This window comes from Microcaecilia unicolor, chromosome 2 (genome assembly GCF_901765095.1).
Source record: "Microcaecilia unicolor chromosome 2, aMicUni1.1, whole genome shotgun sequence".
Taxonomy (NCBI): Eukaryota; Metazoa; Chordata; class Amphibia; order Gymnophiona; family Siphonopidae; genus Microcaecilia; species Microcaecilia unicolor.
In genome coordinates, this window is record NC_044032.1 from 372794021 (window position 1) to 372819310 (window position 25290).

Genomic DNA, 25290 nt, shown 5'->3' on the forward strand with positions numbered 1-25290 from the left:
TAGGCACGCTGAGGCAGTATTCTGTAACAACACATGTAACTTTTCAGAATGTCCCTGACACGCCCATGGCCACGCCCCCTTTAGAGTTGCACTTGAGTTAGGAACCATTCCTTATAGAATAACATATAACCAGAAGCATGTGCAAATTTTAATGGGTGCCAATTAACATCAATAACTGGTTGTTAGCACACAATTATTGATGGTAATTGGCTCATTAGCCAATTAATTTGTGTGCACATCTCAGGAGTGCATCCAAATTTTGCCAAATTTTGGCAAATCTATGTGCTTAATCCAGGGGTTATTGTGTAAGTTCAAACCTGGGCAGCGTATGTAGGATGGGTAGAAGTGAATTGATTTTTTACTCTTTCAAAAAGTAGAAAGAACAGGGGACACTCAATGAAGTTACATATAGGAAGAAATATTTTTTCACTCATTGAATAGTTAAGCTCTGGAACTCTTTGCCAGAGGATGTAACAACAGCGATTAACATATCTAGGTTTTTTGGACAAGTTCTTGGAGGAAAAGTCCATAGTCTGCTATTGAGACAGACATGGGGAAGCCACTGCTTGCCCTGGGATTAGTAGTATGGAATGTTGCTACTAATTGGTTTTCTGCCAGGTACTTGTGACCTGGTTTGGCCACTGTTGGAAACAACATATTGGGCTAGATGAACCATTGGTCTAACCCAGTATGGCTACTCATATGTTCTTATGTCTCTGGAATAAATGTGTAACATATAGAATACTATAAGTTATGTGCACTTCAGTGCACAATTAGGTGCCAAGTTTCAACTCCCATTGACTTGGCATAACTATTGGTGCCTAATTTCACTAGTATTCTATAACAACATCTTGGCACCAAGAAGCCATTATAGAATTTGCAGTTGACGCATGGCATTGGGTGCCTAACCCTTGACACCAATATATAGAATTACCACCAAGGGTCTCCACGAGGGAAACAGGAGGTCTAGGTTAGGACACTCAAGGTTCACCAAGTACTTTAGAAAAGGTCCTGCTGAATATGGAATCTTTTATAATCTATGTAGGAGGATGCTGGTAGATAAACATGTTTGCTGACATATACAGCGGGAGCATCAATTTCGCATTAAACACAGTCGAAAAAATGAGCATCATTATGCCGCCTTTTGCACATGTAAGGGCTGATTAATAGACGTGTGAGACGTGCTTGTGCACCATACATCTGCTCCTTCTGGCAGTTTTGCATGTGCAAGTACTAATAGGAGCCAATTAGAACTACTGAAATAATATATTTTAAAAAAACTTTTTTTGAGGTAGTGGTAGACACCATAGAAGTACATCCAGTTGCCCTTTCCACCATTGCTGGATATTCCAGGTGGAAAAGAGCAGGTAGCTGACACTTAAGTGTGCTGCCTATCAGATGTAAAGGCCAACAGGGAAGTGCTTTAAAATAGACATTCAGGTATAGTAGATATTTGTGTATGTTTTCATTATAACATGTGAAATGCAAAGATATGTTTTTTTGGCTGCCCAATCCATGACTGTTGAATCTACACATTTCTCAGCAAATTCCAAATGTAAATATCGCTGTGTTCTAAAATAACCATTTGCTAACATATGTAATCTATACGTGTAATTTGCTGACATTTGCATGTAAAATTTGATACAGAAGACTGCTCAAATGACTTCCTTGGCTTCATTCAATCATGCAGTAACATGATAGTACATTTTTATGTATAAGATCACAAGTAGGTTTGAGAGCTAGTGGTTAATAGTACCGCATCATTTTCATTTCTTAAGGTGCATTACAGAGAGGCAGAAGCTGAACACAGCCAAAACATCTCATATAAACAAACCCAAAGAAGGAAAATTTCCCATGAGGAAGCAATCCAGCCTGAGCAGTCTCACTCTGTAGATTTATCTGTGTATGCTACTGCAGTAACATGCACTAACATGGATTAATGTATGTTATTTACCACTGCAGTGGCACCTAGTTTCTAATAATGTGAGTTAATGGTGGCAGAGCACTCTAATGCAATAGGGCATGTTAGTGTATAACAGTGACAGGTAAACATATAAAATCTCAGTACTATGCTATTAGAATATAAGAATAGCATACTGGGTCAAACCAATGGTCCACCTAGCCCCCTCTTTCCTGCCCGAAGCACTGCTCTGCATCCTGAATGCTGCCTGTGACGGTCTCGGCGAGATTCAAAATGGCCACCGAGAATTGAAGCGGCCTCGCAAGACTTCAATTCTCAGCCGCCATTTTGAATCTCGCCGAGACCGTCACAGGCAGCATACCAGATGCAGAGCAGCGCACCGGGCAGGAAAGAGGGGGCTAGGTGGACCATTGTCTACTGCCCCGAAGTCAGTAGACCACCAGAGAAGATCGTGAGTAAGGGGAGGGGAGGTCTGCCGCCCGCACGCATGTCAGCCTGCCCATTAGTCCAGAAATCCGGACAAATGGGCAGGCTGGCCAAAACCCGTCCGGACGCCCGGACATGTCCTCAAAAAGAGGACATGTCCGGGTAAATCCGGACATATGGTAACCCTACTCATATGAGAGGAGCTCCATCCCCTTTATCATTTTGGTCGCTGTTTTTTTAACCTGGGGCTCATTTTTGAAAGAGAAAAACGTCTAAAAAGTGGCATAAAGCAGCATTTTGAATGTTTTTCTCTTAAAGACGTCCAAATCAGTATTTTCAAAATCTGTTTTTTAGACATTTTTCTATGCCGTTCGTCTGCAGTGCATCCAGATCTCAAGGGGGCCTGTTGGGGACATGTTAAGGGCGGGATTTGGGTGTTCCTATGACTTGGACATTTTTCAGCCATAATGGAACAAAACCTGTCCAGGACTAAAACTAAGACGTTTTGAGCCAGACCTGTTTTTAGAACAAATAAAGCACAAATTAGTGTCCTAAATGATCAGATGACCAGTGAAGGGAATTAGGGATAACTTCCCCTTACTGTTCCAGTGGTCACTGGCCCCCTCCTAGCCCCACAAAATTTTATTAAAAACATTACTTACCAGTCTCTATGCCAGCCTCAAATGTTGTACTCAGGTCCATTAGAGCAGCATCCAGGTCCCTGGAGTAGTCTAGTGGTGGGTGCAGTTCACTGTAGACAGGTGGACCCCAGGCCCATACCTCCCCCTACCTGTTACACTTGTGTTGGAAAACGTAAGCCGCAAAACTCACCCAAATCCTACTGAATCCACATAGAGGTTCCCCTTTCAACCATAAGGGCTATTATAGTGGTGTACAGTTGGGTTAGTGGGTTTGGGGGGGGGGGGGGCTCAGCAGACAAGATTAGGGAGCAACTGTGAGAAGTGTACCTGGGAGCATTTATTTGAAGTCCACTGCAGTGCCCTCTAGGGTGCTCCATTGCTCTTCTGGGATGTCTGGGGGACCAGTCTAGTAAAAATGCTGGCCCCTCCTAAATCCCAATGGCTTGATTTTCTCTGTTTTTCACTTGGACTTTTTTTTTTCTGAAAATGGTCAAAAAAATAAAACATACAAAGCACAAAACCTTGTTTGAAGCAGTGTTTAAAAAAAAAAAAAAAAAAAAAGATAGACGTTTCCCTTTTGTTTGAAAATGGCCTTCTTTCCTAGTTGGATTTTCAAAGTTTTTTTGCAAAACGTTCAAAGTCGGGCTTAGACGTCATATTGAAAATACCTCTCCACATGTTAATATTCCATTATAGAATTGGCTCTTCCTAGGTGCTCTCTGGGTATCTTTGCACAGGCAATTCTAGAATTACCTCTCTAAAGAGTACTTCCATAACAGGGTGTCCACTGTAGCCACTCGATATATCACCTATTTTAAGCCTAATCTATACCTAAAAGTAGGCAACTACTAGAATTCTAGTCAAATGACAGAAAACATATATTAAGGCACGATCAGTTACACCGGCCCCACAGCTAATGTAATTGCTGATGCCTAGATGTTAGCATATACATGCATTCATAAGAACATAAGTGTTGCCATACGGGGACAGACCGAAGGTCCATCAAGCCCAGTATCCTGTTTCCAACAGTGGCCAATCCAGGTCACAAGTACTTGGCAAGATCCCAGAACAGTAAAACAGATTTTAAGCTGCTTATTCTAGAAATAAGCAGTGGATTTTCCCAAGTCCATCTTAATAATGGCTTATGGACTTTTCTTTTAGGAAACTATACAAATCTTTTTTTAAGCCCTGCTAAGCTAACTGCTTTTACCACATTCTCTGGCAACGAATTCCAGAGTTTAATTACAGGTTGAGTGAAGAAATATTTCCTTTGGTTTGTTTTAAATTTACTACTTTGTAGCTTCTATAATGTACATTACTCCACCCAAACTTAACCATGTATATTCACACTGACAAAGAATGGTGCATACATTTCCATTAGGGAGTATTCTAAAAGATGTTGTTTATGGGCATAAGTGGCCACTTACATGTAGATATGACTAGAATATCCCCATTTACATGCCTTCTTGCTGCCTAAAACTAGTCAGCTCCTTATACAATTACCACCATTGCGGCTGAATATCATTGCTGTAAGGATAGCGGCTATTGATTAGCAGCAAATATGGATATTCTGACTATCTGTATAGCCATGCTGAACATACATTCATTTTTAAGTGCCTTGGTTGGTCTTAAAAAAAAAATCTGTAGTCGAGTAATTTACCTGCTAGTGTTTTTTTTTTTTAATACTCCAGTACTCATGCTACATCCCTAAAGATGTTGAGATATTCTACTTTGAATGATTTGGTATTTAGTTTTCCACACTGGAGATGTTTCTCAAAGTTCTGTTGAACCAGGATAATGCATCTACTTGATTTACTACTGTAGTGTCCGGCAAACAAACTAGAGAACACAGTATGTGTTCTAAATGTTGGACTCGTAGTACAAGATTCGAGTCCTTAGCAGGATTTGAGCTCTCCTTTGGGTGCAAACCCTGACCTTAAGATATGAAAATGATGCAGTACTATTAACCACTAGCTATCAAACCTACTGGCCAGTTTTGGTCCATTAAAAAAAACAAACAAAAACAAAGTGAAAAACGTAGAAAATCAAGTCACTGGGATGTAGGAGGGGCTAGCATCTTTAGTAGATTGGTCTCCCAGACATCACAGGAGATAAATGGGGCACCCTAGGGTGCACTGCAGTGGACTTCAAAAACATGCTCCCAGGTACACATCTCACTGTTGCTTCCTGATCTTGTCTGCTGAGCCCCCCAAAACCCACCCACTGCCCACAACTGTACACCACTACAATAGTCCTTATGGGTGAAGGGGGCACCTATATGTGGGTACAGTGGGTTTCTGGTGAGTTTTGGAGGGCTCACTGTTTCCCCTTCAAATGTGACAGGTGGAAGAAGATAGGGACCAGAGTTCCCCACTCCATGGTGTGCTGCACTGCACTGACCACTACACTACTCCAGGGACATACATGCTGCTCTAATAGACCTGGCTCTAACATCTGAGGCTGTCATAGAGGCTGCTAAATCATATTTGTGTTCAGATTTGTGGAGGGTGGGAAGGGGTCAGTGACCACTGGGGGCATATTGGGGGTCACCCCTGATTTCCTTCAATGGTCATCTGGTCATTTAGGGCACCCTTTTCTGCCTTATTCATTATAAAAACAGATCTAGCTAAAAACGTCTTAGTTTTAGTCCTGGACACTTTTTTGTTTTGTTCCATTCTGACTAAAAAACGTCCAAGTGTTAGGAACGCCCAGATCCCTCCCTTAACATTCCCCTGACATGCCCCCTTGTGATTTGAGCGCACTTCTGATGGACTTCATAGAAAAAAATGTCTAAAAATTGGTTTTGAAAATACCAATTTGGACGTTTTTGTGAGAAAAACATCCAAATGCAGATTTATGCCACTTTTTGGACGTTTTTCTCTTTTGAAAATGAGCTCCATTGTAACTTACTGTACTGTAGGCAAGATGTTAGCTGCCTAGTGTTTTCTGGAGCCTTGTAAATTTCAGTGTTCTGTTACTATCTGTGCTATGGTTAGTCTTTGTGCCTGGGGAATGTAGCCCTTTAAGTAGGGTATGCTGTATTTCATTTCATTGTTCTTGAGTGCCAGTATATGTCACAGGTTGTGGGGTTTTTTTTTTTCGTTACTGTCTTGTGTGTAAGCTGTTTTCTCTAGATTAAAAATTTGTCTCCGTAGTGTCACAGCCAGGGCTAAACCTTATATATGTATTTGATTACCAGGCTATTACCACTGTGTGATTGTCAGCGGGGCAGTATTAATGTCAGTCCTTACTACATAGGTAGCACTAGAAAAACCTTCAATTGAAAGAGCACTTTCAGACCTTTTAAAAATGAAATTAAGTGCTAAAAGGTTCTGTTCAGTCAGTTTATTTCCCTTTAATTCTCATTACCGTCTGTTTATGTGGGTGTTAGTGCAGGGGATAGCAGAGCACCAACTGCTTAGGATCATGTCTGACTGCTGTGTGTTTGAGCATAATTGTATGTGGTGCTTTAAAAAATGTGTTCAGAATTGGGCACTCATTCTTTTGTCACTGGTTTAGGCATAACGTTTAATTTATTTTTTAAAAATTCTTCTATCTGAAGAAGTACAAGCAGAGAAGAAGGCCTAACATGCCTCCAGTGTAGCATTATACGTGAATCAATTTTATCAACAGAAACGCCTGTCTGTTTCAGAAGAAAATGATGGTGGGTGTATTTCTTCCCTCTTGCTGAATTTAAAAGTAAAAATTCAAGTGAAAACTTGCTACTCAGTTACAGTATAAGATGGTTAAATTGACCCAAGTACCAGGAGCCTTCAAAAAAAGGAATACAAACTTTCATCAAATGTTTAGATGAAACAATCCTAAAATGGACCAGACACGGTCCGTGTTTCCTTGTTTTCCTGGACTGTGAGAACTTTTTACTTGGATCAGACCCCTGACGCAGGCGCTGTGCGCCGAAACACGGACTGTGTCGGGTCCATTCTAGGATTGTTTCATCTAAACATTTGATTAAAGTTTTTATTTCTTTTTTTGGAAGGCTCCTGGTACTTTTTGTTTTGCTGTTTGGCCTTTTGTTTGTACTTTTGCTCCCTCTCTTTGCTATACTAAATTGACCCAAGTAACATTTTTCGTGAACTTTCAAACCCATGTTTTTTGAACAGTAGTCAACATCTTTTGGAAGCGCTTCTCAAAATGAATTCGTCTGTAATCCTGGCTTCCTAATTTCTAAGTGGGAAGATCCAGACGGAATGTACCTTTTGTTAGAGCAGAAACCATTTTATGTTTCTATATAGTTTCAAAAGCTACATTGCTGGACGAAAATCAGGTTTATTGGTCGGCCCTTATTTTTCACGGTTGACCAAAACTATTGAATTCTTGCTCTTAAACTTGTGTCGCTGTATACTGTATTTTCTCCTCAGTACATCAAGCTGAACATTGATCTGCAGTCAATACTGTAGGCAGATTGCACTGGCTGCATAATCAGTACCACTGTATGAATGAATTTCATCATGGGAGGCCTGATTATTGTCTCTGGTAGTGAATGACTTGATTGAAAAGGCTACAGGGGCTGCCTGAAGTTTGGACGCTTTGGATACTTGCCATCAGCAACTTACAGCCATGCAGACAGAAAGGAGTAAATTGAGCAGAGATGAAGTACTGGGATTTATTGATTTTTCTGAGTAGATAGAGCATTGACTATTGGTCTTCTTGGTCTTCTTCTTTTTTTTCCATGCATTTTAATGGAATGTTTGAACAGCTCATTTGCTAATCTGGGATCAAGACATTTGATTTTTCTTTGTAATACAATAAAGGGATTTTATTTTATTTCTCATTGTTTCTTTTGTACAGTTTATTTTCACATGTATGTGGAACATTCACATTTTCTTCCAAATAATAAAAATATGGAAATAAAAATTGTGTGCAATATGCTGGAATACAAAACAAAATAATAAGAAACAATTCAACTCTACTAATTATTGGCTGTCAATAAACCTTAAAAAGGAGAGAGGCTGAATTTACAAGTTTAAAACCAAAGAGAAAACACAAACTAGGGGGCCCTTTAACTAAGCCGCGTAAGCATCTACGTGCGCCAAAATGGAGTTACCGCCCGGCTTCCGCGTATCTCTTGCGGTAATGTCATTTTTGGCGTTTCCGAAAAATAATTTTTATTTTCGGATACGTGTATTGGGCGCGTGCCAAGTGGCATTTGATGTGCGTAGCTCATTATCACCCGGTTACTATGTGAGAGTTTACCGCCTGGTCAATGGCTGGCGGTAAGGTCTCAGACCCAAAATGGACACGTGGCAATTTTCATTTTGCTGCACGTCCATTTTCGGCAAAAATTGAAAAAAAAGCCTTTTTTTTTTTTTGCAGGAGCGCTGAAAAATGATTCTGCATGCATCCAAAACACGCGTCTACACTATCGCAGGCCGTTTTTGAGCGCACCTTAGTAAAAGGAACCTGTAGGCAACTGATTTACTCAAGTGCAGTAGACTAAGAAATGGACCCCATCTTCTGAAATGTAAATGTCATTAACTTCATCTATTACTGCATTATGGCAACACGTGTTTAGCACATGCTAATAAATTATCCCCAAATCTGCATTGATACAGTGAGATGAACATAAAGGGAGTGCTATTTCCACCCTCCAACTAGAATCCCTGTGGTCTTATCATCTAGGGTTTGTTGTAAGATAAATGGTAGCCTGTGTTACAAAGGGCTGTGGTCTGACTAAACCTGATGATTAACAATCATGATGTGTGTGTCGCTTAACTATGTCAAAACCATCATTTTTTAAAACAATTTTTAAGGGATCCTTAGAATACATGGCATACTAAGGGCCCTATTTACTAAGGTGCGCTAGCGTTTGCTAAACACTAGAGCCACCCATATGTTCCTGTGGGCGACAGCGTTTAGCGTGCACTAAAAATGCTAACACACCCTTAGCGTAGCTTAGTAAACAGGGCCCTTAGTGCACATTTACTTTTTTTTTTTTTTAGTGCCAAAGAAAACTTTCCACACAGGTCCCAATTTTTAACAAAACATTTTATGACAAGTGTAATCTTGAATGCTTTTGAATAAAAGTTGCAAAAATATGCTTTCATAGTACTTATCTTTAAAGTGCTGCTCAAGCCGCTATTCAACTAAGCCAGGTTTCGCTTCCTTCGTCAGGGTAACAGTCAGGGATACATAGTTATAATATTGGCTGCTTACAAGAAGTAGTTTAACTATGTGGGAAGAGAGCTGGGGCAGACACAGAAGATATCCATGCGCTGTCAGTATATAGTGCTGGTGCCTGGATAAATTACCAGTCTTAACTAACTATCCAGCTTATAATTGAAAAAGAAAAACGCCTATATTGCGACCCAAATCGGGAGATAGATGTTTATCTCACAAAAACGAATAAAGCGGTATAATCGAAAGCCGAATTTGGACGTTTTCAACTGCACTCCGTCGCGGATGCGGACAAAGTTGATGGGGGCGTGTCAAAGGTGTGGTGAAGGCGGAACTGGGGCGTGGTTATCGGCCGATCAGAGATAGGCGCCTTTCGCCGATAATGGAAAAAAAAATATGCGTTTTAGCGAGAATTTAGGGCACTTTTCCTGGACCCTGTTTTTCCACGAATAGGGCCCCAAAAAGTGCCCTAAATGACCAGATGACCACTGGAGGGAGTCGGGGATGACCTCCCCTGACTCCCCCAGTGGTCACAAACCCCCTCCCACCACAAAAATATGCCGTTTCACAACTTTTTATGTTCACCCTCAAATGTCATACCCACCTCCCTGGCAGCAGTATGCAGGTCACTGGAGCAGTTATTAGGGGGTGCAGTGGACGTCAGGCAGGTAGACCCAGGCCCATTCCCCCCCACCTGTTACACTTGTGCTGGTAAATGGGAGCCCTCCACACCGCCCCCCAAACCCACTGTACCCACATGTAGGTGCCCCCCTTCACCCCTTAGGGCTATAGTAATGGTGTAGACTTGTGGGTGGTGGGTTTTGAGGGGGATTTGGGGGGCTCAACACACAAGGGAAGGGTGCTATGCACCTGGGAGCTCTTTTACCTTTTTTTTTGTTTTTGTAAAAGTGCCCCCTAGGGTGCCCGGTTGGTGTCCTGGCATGTGAGGGGGACCAGTGCACTACGACTCCTGGCCCCTCCCACGAACAAATGCCTTGGATTTATTCGTTTTTGAGCTGGGCGCTTTCATTTTCCATTATCGCTGAAAAACAAAAACGCCCAGTTCACAAATTGTCGAATAAAACATGGACGTCTATTTTTCCCCAAAATACGGTTCGGTTCGCCCCTTCACGGACCCGTTCTTGGAGATAAACGCCCATGGAGATAGATGTTTTCATTCGATTATGCCCCTCCACGCCTGCTTAGTCATCCAGGTACCACACTAAATATTGGTGATACTAGGATAACTTCCAGGCACTGCCAGAGACTTAGATATTCACTGCTGTACCTGCATAGGGGGCTGGTACTGAACATCCAGGTCTAAAAATTCCCATGCTGGCTAGTGTTCCCAAAATGCTGACCGCTGTAAAGCTCAATGTTGTCTGGCAAGATTTTTGTTTTTTTATTGGGACAATTGGAAAGCAAGGATCTGCGATGCTGGGATCAGCAGCAACAACAGGAGCCAGCACTTGTGCACAAAACCTTTCCAAACAGAGCCTCTGCCTCTTGAAAGGGAAACATGGCCACACCGGGCTAGCTTTTATCTAAATATGAACATCAAAGCTTTTGTTCTACTACTACTACTCTGAGAAAGTTTTTAAATATAAATTCAAATTTTTAATTATCCATCCGATTTTCTGCGCTATTTTACTGGCCAGGAATGGTTCCTGGCTGGTTAATTAGCACTTAACAGACTATCTGCGAATATTCAGAGAGAAACAGCTGGTTATCTCCGGCAGAATATTCTCAGTCAGCGCTTAGTGGCTAATCGGTTACATCACACAGTATAATGGCCATCCGCAAATATTTAGAGCATCATGGGCTAAGCTTGCGGCCAAATCAGGCCTCCCAAATAGCAGGCCTATCTTTGGCCACTATAAACTTAACTGGCCGGTACTGAATATTGGCCAAAAATAAACTGGATATTCAATGCCGGTCACCGGAAATGGCCTGGCATTGCATATCTGGCCTCACCGCCGACCGAAGGAGATAGCTGGGCTGCCTCCCATGGTCTGAATATCGGCTCCTATGTCTGACAATTGAAATTGCTGGGTGGAAGCATTTAGAGATTTTTTTTTCTTATTATTACTTCCCTCTACTTTGCAAAACCTCACACAGGATTTTAGGGAAGCCCATGGCTGCTAAAGTGGACAGATCAGCAGTGACAGCCTAAGAGATTAGAAGTGTCAGAACATTTTGTTTAGTTGACAAGTCAATCAACTTTTGGGACCTTATTAAAATTTATTATGTGTGGAGCACTATTATTCTGTAATTATGCACAGAACTCAAAGCCACGCCCCCATTCCACCCATGACCTTCCCATTCCCATGCCCTTTTTTTTGGACCACACATAAATTTTAGGCACAGATCCCGCGCCAAACTTTGCATGTGTTGGTTCCAATAAAATCTAATTAGTGCCAATAATTGCTTGTTAAAAAAAAACAATTATCGACACTAATTGGCTCATTATTCTATTAAATTGTGCATGCAAGTTGGGAACGTGCCTAAATTTGCATGTGCAATTTTTATAGAATCAGTGGATAATATTTGCTCCTTCAGGGGCCCTTTTACTATGGTACATAGCCACCTACCCGCGTCCAATGCATGTCAAATTAGAACTACTGCCTGGCTACCGCATTCCCCAGGCGGTAATTCTATTTTTGACACGCATCCAAAACACTCTGCAGAAAATATTTTCTATTTTTTTACTGCATGATGGTAATCGGCAGTGTATGCACGCTGACGATTACCATCTGGTTAATGCGTGAGACCTTACTGATAAGTGAGTGGGTGGCGGTAAGGCCTCAGGCCCAAAATGGGCATGTGCTCATTTTAATTTTACTGCATGTCCATTTTTGGCTGCAAAAAAAGACCTTTTCTGCAGGCATGCTGAAAAATGGAAATTGCGCATCCAATACATGTGCCTACACCAGCAGAGGCACTTTAGTAAAAGGACCCCTCAATATAGGCTAATTTCTGAAGTATTTGTGCTAGTATTTTATAATTCACATAGCTGTATAAGTATCTTTATAAAATAGGCACCTGCTTCCCTATTAACCTAGGTTCCCTGTTATACAATTACATCAAAAATGTGGACAGTGTCATTATATGTAAGTTTCAAGATTTTAAAAGGAGGCTTTAAGAGGTCTGTTGAGGGCATGCCGTGAGATTCATACTGTATGTAATAAAACATTTTTCATAATTAAAACATATACATTAGGCGTGCTACATTAGGGACAGAAATCTGTGTCTTGAAATTAACTAGGTAATGTTACACATGTGTGTTAAATGTAGATTGACCTAATTTTCCAAGTTAACTTCTGTATTCACCTTCTACTTGAAAATGGAGATACTTTAAGGGGGGAAGTTATCAACGTGGGCTGCTGAAGTTGGGTTATTTTACCACATCATGCTATTTTAGCACAGGGTCCTATTTTATGCAATGAGACCCTGTACTAAAATAACCTGACTCGTAGTAAAATAACCTGATTAACAGTAGCCCATATTAATAACAACCCCCCCCCCCCTTCAAGTGGTACAGTCCTAAATCTGTATATACATGCACTATTGAAATTTCAGGCTTAAATTTGTCACCTTAATGCCATTTTCTACCCTGTTATTTTTCAAGGCCTCTGTTAACAGTAAAAATTACCGATTTGGAAATACAGAGCGATCTCGAAAGTGAATCACATGCAAATGAGCTGCTCGCTGCTTTTGTGAACAGGCTCATTTGTATGCGATAGCAGAGAAGCCAATCGGTCATTTGAGCATGCACAGAGCAGCCATACGCTAAGTGTGGCTGCTCTGCGCATGCTTCAAACGTCTTTCATACATGCAGACAAGCTACGTGTATGAAAGCAAGCAGGCAGGATGGAAGAGCATGGTGCTCAAGAGTTTAGACGTGGTAAGGGGGTAGAGACAGGAGTTGTCAGGTGACTGCTTGCCTGAACGCTGGTGCCTGCTGCTGGCCCATGCCCTATTGGGAGAAACCGCTGCTCTTGGACTTGAGTAGAAAACCCGCTCTGGTTGCAGTGTGGGACTGTGGTCTGGAGAAGAAAATTATAGTCTAAGAAATGCATTTAAATAGTTGGAGCACAGACCTTCTGTGTTTACATTGTGGACATCTCTCTCACTGCTTGGAAGTGTACAATCTTGTTGCTGGATAGCTTTGACGGGTCCCTCCACCCCTTCCCTCCACTGTTTCGGTCTTTCTTGCAGTACCAACAGCTCCTGACCACCCTTTAAATTTTCCATGGTAAAGGTAGGGGCTTCTTCTGTGCATCGCTTGGAAAACAGTTGTGCATCGCTTCGCATGCACATTTATATAGTAGTTTGCTCACTGTAATACCTATGCATTCAATTTTCGTTAGCTGCTACCGTGATAGGAAAAGAGCTTGTAGAGAACTGTTTTGTGAATGTCTGGCTGTACTCCATGCTTGCTAAACTGGCTAGAACCAATGTAAAAAACAAGTTGCCGGCTCGTTAGGTTTTGTGCATCTGGGTGTAAATTTAGAAAAGGGTGTATTTTCCGACATAACAGAGACAGATGGAAACTAGATGATGTGGGATGCTTCCAGCCTCTGGCATCTATGAATATTTGACCGAGAAAAGAGGAGCAGTTGTGGCTTAGGACAGATGAAATACGCCTTATGCCAGTTCTACTCTGTATCTTCATGCTGTTGCTGCCTACTTAATGGAATGCAGATTTCTGGAAAATTCAGCTGTGAAAAATGTGTTTAGCATTTCAATGAACAAATAGAGATGGCTATATTTAATTTTTAATTGCATTTACTCACTTGGCCGTGCCGGAACATAGCCATATAAGCTGTTTTTTCCCCTCTTATTATACTGATTTGTATGCAGAAACCTACTACTAAATTAAGTATAGCTAGCCTGAGCATTTCTTCTTTACAATTTTTTTTCTCACAAAATCCAGATGACCTACTCACCTTTTTCTCTGACGGGCTGAATCTTTTATCTTTTGTTCTTTTAGAAGAAAAGATTAAAAGGCCCATTATGTCTCCTTGGAGAACCACTGTGCCATTGTAAGATTGTGTGGGGCTGCTTGACCAAAGAGGATTGAGGTTGACGGGGCAAACCTGAAATGTCAAATTAATGCAAAGTGGTGGCTGGTCATTATCTGAGCAGATATTTGCCTGCCCTATTCCTGGCATCCACAAGGCAGTTGTCACTGTTGATTAAGTTGATCCCAACAATGAGAGATTACATCATGAATTCTTAAAATGCTTCCACTTAATGCCCCCAATATTATAAATTAATGAGGAAAACCTATAGCTATCCAGGAGCAGATTACCTTTTAGCATTTTCTCCATTCAGCTATTTTTTTTAAGTTGTGGCCAGTAGCCTATTTGACTTGTTTCCCTGTTCGTGTCTCTCAGATCGTGATGACAGTTCAGCTGTCACTCAGTTTAAAGTGGAAAATGCACAGTCTAAAAAGTGCTAATTAGGAAACGCCTTCCTAGAATTCACTTTTTTGAATACGCTAATGTGCTGCATCCCCTTCCTTGCTTGAGGCGACACAGACAGGATGTCACGGTGTCTCTGAGAGGTAATGCTAGTAAACAAAGCCTTATTCTGTTCATCTGTCAGTGTCTGTGAAACATAACTCCTCAAATTATTCAGTGACGTGATATAATTTACATTTTCCAGATAGAATAGGATATGGAAATAGTGGCTATAACAATGTTTTGCTGAAATTTTGTGGTGGGATGCGAGTGGTCTGTTGGTTGTATTCCATAGCTGTTTTTAGGCTGAAGAAAAGTTATATTCTACTTCCATTACTGCCTTGGTAAATAACCTGTCTGCCTTGTGCTTCTCTGTGCCTCTGCCTCTTTACTTCTTGAGTCTGTTTATTTTGCCGGCAGCAGTATTCACTATATTTTATATGTATTTTATAGGCTCGATAATTGTATACACAAAGAGCATAAAACTGCATAATGTCATGGGTGGGATGCCATATGGTGCCCTAATTCATCCTACACTTTTTAGTGATATTTACCTTGTCAGTGCTAAAAAGTGGATTCCCATTCCTCCTACAGCTTACTGATTTTGTGCTTGTGGTATCTGTTCTCCCTGAAAGATGTAATTCTGAAAACAAATTTTCTGGACATATGCCTCTGGATTTTATATAGCGCGTCTAGCGTTATGCGCCAAGATCTAAGTGTATTCTGTAACAATGCTTGTAAATTAATTGGCTTAAGAAGCCAATCAGTATTGTCAACAGCACTTAACAGCAATAATGAGTACTGATTGGCAATAATTCGAATTTACATGCATAACTTGCTAAGTGTATTCTGTAATGCACTGCACCTAAAGTCTAATATAGCTAAAAAAGTTTTTATTATGTGTTTTTGCCTCCAACATAATCTTTTTTTTCAAAATCTCTCCTTGCCTTCCTTATAAGCACTTTGTATTTGATTTGCCATTCCTTATGCTGTTTCTTATTATTTTCGGTCGAAACCTTCATCCATTTTCTGAAGGATTTTCTTTTGGCTCTAATAGCTTCCTTCACCTCACTTTTTAACCATGCCAACTGTCATTTGGCCTTCCTTCTTCCTTTTTTAATACATGGAATATAACTGGTCTGGGCTTCCAGGATGATATTTTGTAAACAGCATCCACACTTGATGTAAATTTTTGACCTTCACAGCTGCTCTTCTGAGTTTTTTTTTTTTGTCACTGTTCCAAATCCTGCTCAGCCAGTTGTACGTAACCAAACCCATAGTGATCCTTCTGTCAGTAATGCAACTGTGAAGTCAGTCTCTAAAGCTTCCCTGAAACACAAAACTTCCCCGTCGGATTCATATGCCAGTCAAACCTTCTAATAAGAAATTTCAATTAAAAAAAAAAAAGAAGAAGAAAGCATGTGTGCATTTTTGTATGATTGCAAGAAGGCAGATGTTGAAATTTTCTTTTTGTATGCCTAAGTGGAAATGTATCATGGTAAAAACAATAATAAAAAAAGAAACACCTTAATCCTGTTTACATCATTAAAACACTTCTAGCAGTTGACAATTTGCTGCACATGCAAATAATAGATTATAATGTTATTATGTAGAACCTGTTCATTTTAGGACGTCATTGCTGTGGTCCATGTGGCTTGAATCATAGCTTCCCCTTCGTTGGGTTCTCTGCTCCCCTTAGAACAATGATTAATATCCACCTTACTGCTAGGATAGTCCCAGCCCTCTGGAAACACTCAAACAATAAGCCAGTTCATAGTAACATAGTAAATGACAGCAGAAAAAGACCTGCATGATCCATCCAGTCTGCCCTACAAGATAAACTCATATGTGCTACTTTTTGTGTATACCTTACCTTGATTTGTACCTGTCCTTTTCAGGGCACAGACCATGTAAGTCTGCCCAGCACTATCCCCGCCTCCCGCCACCAGCTCTGCCACCCAATCTCGGCTAAGCTCCTTAGGATCCATTCCTTCTGAACAGGATTCCTTTATGTTTATCCCACGCGTGTTTGAATTCTGTTACCGTTTTCATTTCCACCACCTCCCGCGGGAGGGCATTCCAAGCATCCACTACTCTCTCCATGAAAAAATACTTCCTGACAATTTTCTTGAGTCTGCCCCCCTTCAATCTCATTTCATGTCCTCTCGTTCTACCGCCTTCGCACCTCCGGAAAAGGTTCATTTGCGGATTAATACTTTTCAAATATTTGAACGTCTGTATCATATCACCCCTGTTTCTCCTTTCTTCCAGAGTATACATGTTCAGGTCATCAAGTCTCTGCTCATACGTCTTGTAACGCAAATCCCTTACCATTCTCGTAGCTTTTCTTTGCACCGCTTCAATTCTTTTTACATCCTTCGCAAGGTACGGCCTCCAAAACTGAACACAATACTCTACGTGGGCCTCACCAACGACTTATACAGGGGCATCAACACCTCCTTTCTTCTGCTGGTCACACCTCTCTCTATACAGCCTAACAACCTTCTAGCTATGGCCACCGCCTTGTCACACTGTTTCGTCGCCTTCAGATCCTCAGATACTATCGCCCCAAGATCCCTCTCCCCGTCTGTACCTATCAGATTCTCCCCACCTAACACATACATTTCCCGAGGATTTCTATTCCCTAAGTGCATCACTTTGCATTTCTTCGCATTGAATTTTAATTGCCAAACCTTAGACCATTCTTCTAGCTTCCTCAGATCCTTTTTCATGTTTTCCACTCCCTCCCGGGTGTCCACTCTGTTACAGATCTTAGTATCATCCACAAATAGGCAAACTTTACCTTCTAACCCTTCGGCAATGTCACTCAGAAATATATTGAACAGAATCGGTCCCAGCACCGATCCTTGAGGCACACCACTACTCACCTTTTCCTCCTCCGAGCGAATTCCATTCATCACCACCCTCTGGCTTCTGTCCGTCAACCAGTTTCTAATCCAGTTCACCACTTCGGGTCCTATCTTCAGCCCATCCAGTTTATTTAAGAGCCTCCTGTGGGGAACCGTGTCAAAAGCTTTGCTGAAATCTAAGTAGATTATGTCCATAGCTCGTCCCTGATTCAATTCTCCTGTCACCCAATCAAAGAACTCAATGAGATTTGTTTGGCAGGATTTCCCTTTGGTAAAACCATGTTGTCTCGGATCTTGCAACTTATTGGCTTCCAGGAAATTCATTATCCTTTCCTTCAGCATCGCTTCCATTACTTTTCCAATAATCGAAGTGAGGCTTACCGGCCCGTAATTTCCAGCTTCTTCCCTATCACCACTCTTATGAAGAGAGACCACCTCCGTCGTTCTCCAATCCCTCAGAACCTCTCCGGTCTGCAAGGATATATTAAACAAATCTTTAAGAGGACCCGCCAGAACCTCTCTGAGCTCCCTCAATATCCTGGGGTGGATCCCATCCGGTCCCATGGCTTTGTCCACCTTTAGCTTTTCAAGCTGTTCATACACACTCTCTTCCGTGAATGGTGCTCTATCCACTTCAATCTCATTTGTACTTTTTGCAGTCCATCGCAGTCCTTCTCCAGGATTTTCTTCTGTGAAAACAGAACAAAAGTATCTATTTAGCAAATTTGCTTTTTCTTCATCATTATCCACATAGCGGGTCGCAGTATCTTTTAGTCTCACAATTCCCTTTTTAGCCATTCTCCTTTCACTTATATACCTATCTCTCTCTTGGCTTCTTTCAGTTTCATCCTGTATTCCTCCTCGTGTTCCTTTTCTTGAGTTTTTGTGTATTTTTGGAACGCCAACTCTTTAGCCTTTATTTTCTCAGTCACTTGCTTGGAGAACCATATCTTTTTCCTTTTTCTCTTGCTTTTATTTACCTTCCTTACATAAATTTCAAAAGAGCTTTCTGATTTGACTTTTAATAGAACAGGAATAATATTATCTTTTGTATGTTATAAAACTAATGCAGCATCACAAAACCAAAGATGCCTTCTGAGTGACCCTGGTTTTTATGATGCAGATGGATATTTTATTTTGTTTTCACATTTATCCTTGCATTACTCATTTCCTTGCTATATATTTTTGTTATCCATTTTTGGGTAGAGGACAGGGTATCTCATACTCCAAAATTACAATGTTACATCTATTCTCGTGGCTGGAATAGAATTGAAAACATAAATTAGGCATTCACGTTTATTATTATGCGTTTGGTTTATTTGGGTGTCCTAAAAATGTTAGTGCTTGTAAAATCACGTGTATATGCATACCATTGTACGGCCATTTTTTTTTTAGAAAAAAAGACAGCCTTTTACCCACTGCGGTAAAAGGAGGCCTCAGCATGCATCAGAAACACGCGATGACACTAGTGCAGCCCCCCCTTTTATCGCTGCTTAGAAAAAGAACCCCGAAGTGTGTAAATGCAAGGGGGAGTACACATAAGCAGGGCATGGGCGGGTCCCACATTTATGCATGCAACTCACAGAAGACTGTAAGTTACGCACATTAAGTACCACATGAGGTGCACACTTTTCCACCTGCTATTGATATGATATAAGTGGGCACACTTAAATGTTGGTGTGTAAATGCCAACTTACACTAGTATTCTATAATGGAATCTGGCCATCCAGATGCCAATATAGAATTAGCAATTAACATACTGCATCTAGGATGGGTGGTGGGTGTAAAGGAGGGGGGGATAAGGGGGAAGGAGGGGGATGGGCGGAAGGGAGAAAATTTTTTGTTGTCAAAAGATCATATTGGGGTTTGTTGCAAGTAGATGTTTGAGTTGGATGATATGCTAAGGTTATGTCTATCTGGGAAATCCCAATACATTAGGTTGAATATAATATGATAAGGGGAGGGGGGAACAATAGAAAATCTTGCGAATGGCTGTATATTTGTACTCAATAAGATTTGGTAAATGCTGGCTGTTTATTTCTCAGTAAAAGTGCCTGACATATTAGGGGAGGGGGATAATAATGATAAAAGGTGATGACGGATGCTATTGATATATTTTTATTTTTGTTCTCTTTTCCTTTTTCTGGTTGTTTGGTATAGCATTAATGTAATTTTGGAATGTTGTATTTGTACATCTGACATGTCATCAATAAAAACCGTTAAAACCAACCCACTGCATCTTGGTGCCCAACTTTTGGCCCGTTATAGAATTGGCTGTGGAAGAGCAAATCTGTATTTTTTTTTAAGTTGAATCTTTTATTGTATTAGTATATACTTCTTTGTCTCCTGCTAACACTTTTTATTTCACTTTAGTTTCAGTGTCACTACGTTTTTCAACAGATCTTTGTACAGTGTGAAAACTCCAATTTCCTTGCTGAGTAAGAATGTGTGAATCTTTCCAACTTGTGTTCATCAGAAAATGTGTAATTTTATGTGTACTGAATATTTTTTCTCAAACATCCATGTTTGAATATACCGTGAACTTGTGAGTGATTTCAGGCATGGATTTTGGATTTGTGTTGAGACTTTGGAAAACTTGCAGTGCTATAAAGAACTTTCTGCTTTTTATCTAAGGGGTCCTTTTACTAAGCTGTAGGGAAAAGGGCCCTATGGTAAGTGGCGGGGGCCGTTTTTCCTGTGTGCCAGGGCCCTTTTTTCCGCAGCTGGTAAAACCCTCCCAAAAAATGGCCATGCGGTGAGATAACTCTTACCTCGTGGCCATTCGGCAGGAACCCTTACCGCCACCCATTGAGGTGGCAATAAGGGCTCCCATGCTAACTCAGCGGTAACCGGGCAGAGTACGGTGATGCCCAGTTACCACTGGGTTATTGCCATGCAAGCCATTTCCGGGGGTTTTCTTTTCCCCCTGGAAATGGTGCATGCTTGGGGCAGGACTACCATTGGTGGCCATGTTGGGCCAGCAGTAGTCTTTGAAGAGCAAGTGGTAAGCCTGTGTTGGGCTTACCGCCGCTCTATAAAAGGGCCCCTAAGGGAAGTACTTTTTTTTTCTAATATGATTCGCTTCAGTTGTAATATGGTCTTTGATTTAACTATCTCTACCAATGAACATGCCTCCCCCAATTCTTCCACACTCTCAGCCACAGATCCAGCAGTCATCTTCAAAAATAAATTAGACCTCTGAACTCCCATTTCCCTTTCATACTGTGATAAACACAGGATTGCCCTACCCTGAGGAGGCCACCAGAGGGCGCTGTCCTAGAGAAAGACTAGAAAATGCCCTGATCTGGTCCCTAGAGGGAGCCAAAAGGACTACATCAGTGTAATGACTGGAAGGGATAGCTAGGGGGTGCTCAGGGTATAGGACCTGCCTTTCCCTGAAGAGGCCACCAGGGGGAACTCTCAGGATAGAGAGAGTTCAAGTCCTGGACCAGGGGGAGGGGCCTAAGGAGGTGGGGAAGATAATTAGCCACCCTATAAAGAGCACCCTCTAAGCTGAGAGAGGGAGAGAGGAGATGGGGATCTGGAATGCCTGAAGCCTGCTGGAGGAGATCCCTTGGAAGTGGAGAGAGAATTATCCCTCTAAAAACCAAGAAGGTATTTACCTGGTATGCCTTTTGGTAGTAATGGAACTGTGCATTGCTGGAAATTGAATGATATGTGGGAAAGAAGTTATTCCCCACAAGACTGGAGCATGGTGCTAATAAAGGGAATTTGCATCTGAGATAGAGTAAATTTGCATATTGATGAAAGCGGAGAAACTAGGGTTCTATTCCCAAGAAGGGTAACAGGGGGCCCATCAAGGGTACCGGAAGAGTGACCTGTTACCAGAGGATACATCAGGGAAGCATGTCCACAAATTGGTGGTAAATGAGGGAGTCACCCTGACTTAAAAGGCAAGTCCAAACATTGAGACCGAGTTTACAGGCTGCCATAGAGAAGCCTTTCTCTGAAGTAAAGCACTAGTGAGCCTTGGGTGAGGGCATGTGAGGTTGGACAGGAGCCATAAGAGGGTTCTCAGCACATGAGTACCCCCTGGGGGATTACAATATCTGCTCTGATGGGTGAGGATAGATAGACTTATGTAAGCCAAGACCATGGGCAACTTATTGTTCTTCAACCTAAAAGAACTCATGAAACAGTTCCTATGGCCTCTGTTAACCAATGGTCCTCTTTTAGCCTGGCCACAGCATTTGTAGTGAAAAAGCTGCTATCCACCATGACGTTTTCCTACACTTTAGCAGATCCATCTTCTCCTTTGTCGTTAAAAAATCAGATCTTAAGCTTATCTGCTTCCCTTAGAACAATGATTAATTCCTACTTCACTGCTGGGATAGTCCCAGCCTTCTGAAAACACTCAAACAATAGTCCAGTTCAAAGAACTCTATGTCAGATCATAGTCATCCTTCCAACTTCAGACCAGTTTCCAAACTCCTATTTCTGGCCATATTAGCTGAGAGACTTGCTCTAACCCAGCTTGTCTACATCATAGAATTAGCTAATCTCCTTCATGTATGACATTTGGATTCTTGAAGGGTTTTATGCCTGAAACAGTTTTGACTTTCTTATTCAGTGATATTAAGGGTGCTTTAGATCTTTGATTGGCACTGATTTTATTTCCCTTGCACTGATGATGGGAATGGCCAGGTGCTCTGCCACACCTTGGTCCCTTTGTGTTGAGGTGCTCTGGTTGGGAATTCCAAATTAAAGACAAAAAGATCCTCCCCTTGGTTGAGTATTTATACTGAGTTCTAAAAGTTGTCTCCTTCTATCCTGTCAGGAAGGAAGGCACAACTGCCTGTTTCGAAACTGTTGGAAAAAGGTCAGAGCAGTTATATTCTGGTAGGTCACAGAAGGCTCCAACGCTGCACAAGAACTGAACCTGAGTGACCTCTACACATCCTTTTCTGGATAGTGATGTATTGAGAACCCTCATGCGTTCCTTAGTGGTGTCATGATTGGACTATGATAATGTCGTGCAGATGGACAACCAGGTTAGGAGAAACCTAGGGGAGAGGGATCTTGGGGTGATAGTATCTGAGGATCTGAAGGCGACGAAACAGTGTGACAAGGCGGTGGCCGTAGCTAGAAGGTTGTTAGGCTATATAGAGAGAGGTGTGACCAGCAGAAGAAAGTAGGTGTTGATGCCCCTGTATAAGTCGTTGGTGAGGCCCCACCTAGAGTATTGTGTTCAGTTTTGGAGGCCGTACCTTGCGAAGGATGTAAAAAGAATTGAAGCGGTGCAAAGAAAAGCTACGAGAATGGTAAGGGATTTGCGTTACAAAACGTATGAGGAGAGACTTGATGACCTGAACATGTATACTCTGGAAGAAAGGAGAAACAGGGGTGATATGATACAGACGTTCAAATATTTGAAAAGTATTAATCCACAAACGAACCTTTTCCGGAGGTGTGAAGGCGGTAGAACGAGAGGACATGAAATGAGATTGAAGGGGGGGCAGACTCAAGAAAAATGTCAGGAAGTATTTTTTCACAGAGAGAGTAGTGGATGCTTGGAATGCCCTCCCGCCGGAGGTGGTGGAAATGAAAACAGTAACAGAATTCAAACACGAGTGGGATAAACATAAAGGAATCCTGTTCAGAAGGAATGGATCCTTCTACACCTGTGCCAGAGCCGGTGGTGGGAGGCGGGGCTGGTGGTTGGGAGGTAGGGATAGTGCTGGGCAGACTTACATGGTCTGTGCCCTGAAAAGGACAGGTACAAATCAAGGTAAGGTATACATAAAAAGTAGCACATATGAGTTTATCTTGTTGGGCAGACTGGATGGACCATGCAGGTCTTTTTCTGCCGTCATTTACTATGTTACTATGTTATTCAAAGTGATTTATGCTTAATTGATATCCTAGCGCCTAAAATTACACACCTCCGTTTACACCAATGAAAATGTGGCGTAAATCCTGGCGTGTAGATTTAGGTGCACTGGGTCATATTCAATAACTACATGCATAAATTTGGGAATGCCCATTTCCACACCCATAACCATGCCCCTTTTTATCTGCAAACATTAGAAATTAGGTGCACTGTGTTACAGAATACTCTTAGCGAGTTGTGCGCGTAAATCTTAATTAGTGCCAATTAGTACTCATTACTGCTTGTTAAATGCTGATACTAGTGTTGACTAGCTTGTTAAGCCAATTAAGTTATGCACAGTATTATAGAATCCACTTGGATTTTGGCGTGGATCTCTAGGCGCGCTACATAGAATCCGGGGGATAGTGGCTAACTGGCTCTATCGTGTGACATAACTGGCTAGCCACAAATATTCAACACTTTGCCAGCTAAGTTTAGCGGCCCAACTGGATCGCTTAAATAGCAGTCCGATCTTTGGCTGCTATAAACATTAACTTGGCCGGTTAAGTTTAAGCCGGCCAAAAAAAACCCCAGATATTCAATGCCAGTCACTGGAAATGGCTTGGCATTGAATGTCCATGCTGAGCGCCAATCATGGGACGTAGCCAGCCTGCTTCCCATGGGCTGAATATGGACCTCTAACATTATACTATAGAAATACCTCTTAAGTACAGTTATGCACATTACCTCAAATTAGTGTCAGTTAGTGCCAATCCAGCTATTGCCAATTATTAGTACCAATTTCTGCCCAATTAAACAATCAACTCATGTAAATAATGGCTAGTACTCTGTAATATACGCATGCAAACGCGTGCCCAAAGCAGGTAAATTTGTACGCGAGATTATAGAATGAGGGGGCTAAGTGATTTAAGTTAGGCCCGAAACTAGGTTGCCTTTCCTTTAAAGAGCGTTGGGATGTTATGTACCTCTTAGGACATTTTTACACTTCCCTCTGTTCTCTTCCCTGGTTTTGATTAATATTTGTTCAGCAGTGTCCTTGTACATACCATCCTGATGCTCCTTAAAGGACAGACCGGAAGGCAAGATACGGAGGAAAATGAAACATTATTGTAGGCTCGTGATTGTTTCATAAATAGCTTTGATTTTGCAGCTGTGGCACAAACGCATTGAGGTGATATACAAGAGCTGGTTTCTAGGTTTTTAAAGTGTGACCCTGATTCCATCAGTCTAAAAGAGAAGCTTTAAAAGAGAAGGTAGTTTAGCATAAACATGCCAAGTAATTTCTCACAGGAGCACCATGGTCTCTAGCAACTGTCGGATACAGAGTTATAGATTTACAATAAAGCAGATATTTATGTTTTTGTGATGACATGGGGCAGCAGTACTTTTGTTTTCCTAGGGCCTGGTGCTATAATATTACATTTTGCTATGAGCACCAATCTATCAAATACTAGGACAGTAGATTGGGCAGCAAACTAATGAAAGGACACTGGGGCCCAGATGATCAAAAGCAAATGCAGGCACTAGAGGCCATTAGCGCTGGACCAGTGCCCGTATTTGCCTATGCCCCAGGATCAGAGCTGGCAAGTGCGTGTAACAGCACGCTCAGCGGCTCTGAACAATAATAGCATGCAAATGCATGCTAAACATGGACATCTGTATTCCTCCCCAATACTCAGCAGGCAGTGCGCCGAAAAGGATGGTGCTACTGCTGTAAACCCTACGCCAGCTTGGAGCTGGCGTTAGGATTTACACAGCATCGGGTAGGAATGGCGAGCCCTGTCCAGCATGCATCTGCATGCTAGTAGTCCCCCCATCCCCCCCCTGACAGAAGAGCCCAACCCCCTACCACAGGATGACCCAACCCCCTGGCGCCAGAATAGCCCAACCCAAACCCCCGCCTGCCTACCAGAAGACGACCCAACCCGGGCCATTTGTGGTGACCAGCATTGAATGTCTGGTTTATTTTTGGCCGGTTTAA

The 25290-nt window shown here is 41.8% G+C and overlaps 1 long non-coding RNA gene across 1 annotated transcript; it reads left to right on the forward strand.

Moving 5' to 3' along the window:
• Positions 1-737: 737 nt before the first annotated feature.
• LOC115462478 lies at positions 738-23418 on the forward strand. Its single transcript, XR_003940871.1, has 3 exons — positions 738-817; positions 12062-12069; positions 23407-23418. It is a non-coding gene; the product is annotated as an uncharacterized LOC115462478 (long non-coding RNA).
• The last annotated feature ends 1872 nt before the right edge of the window (positions 23419-25290 follow it).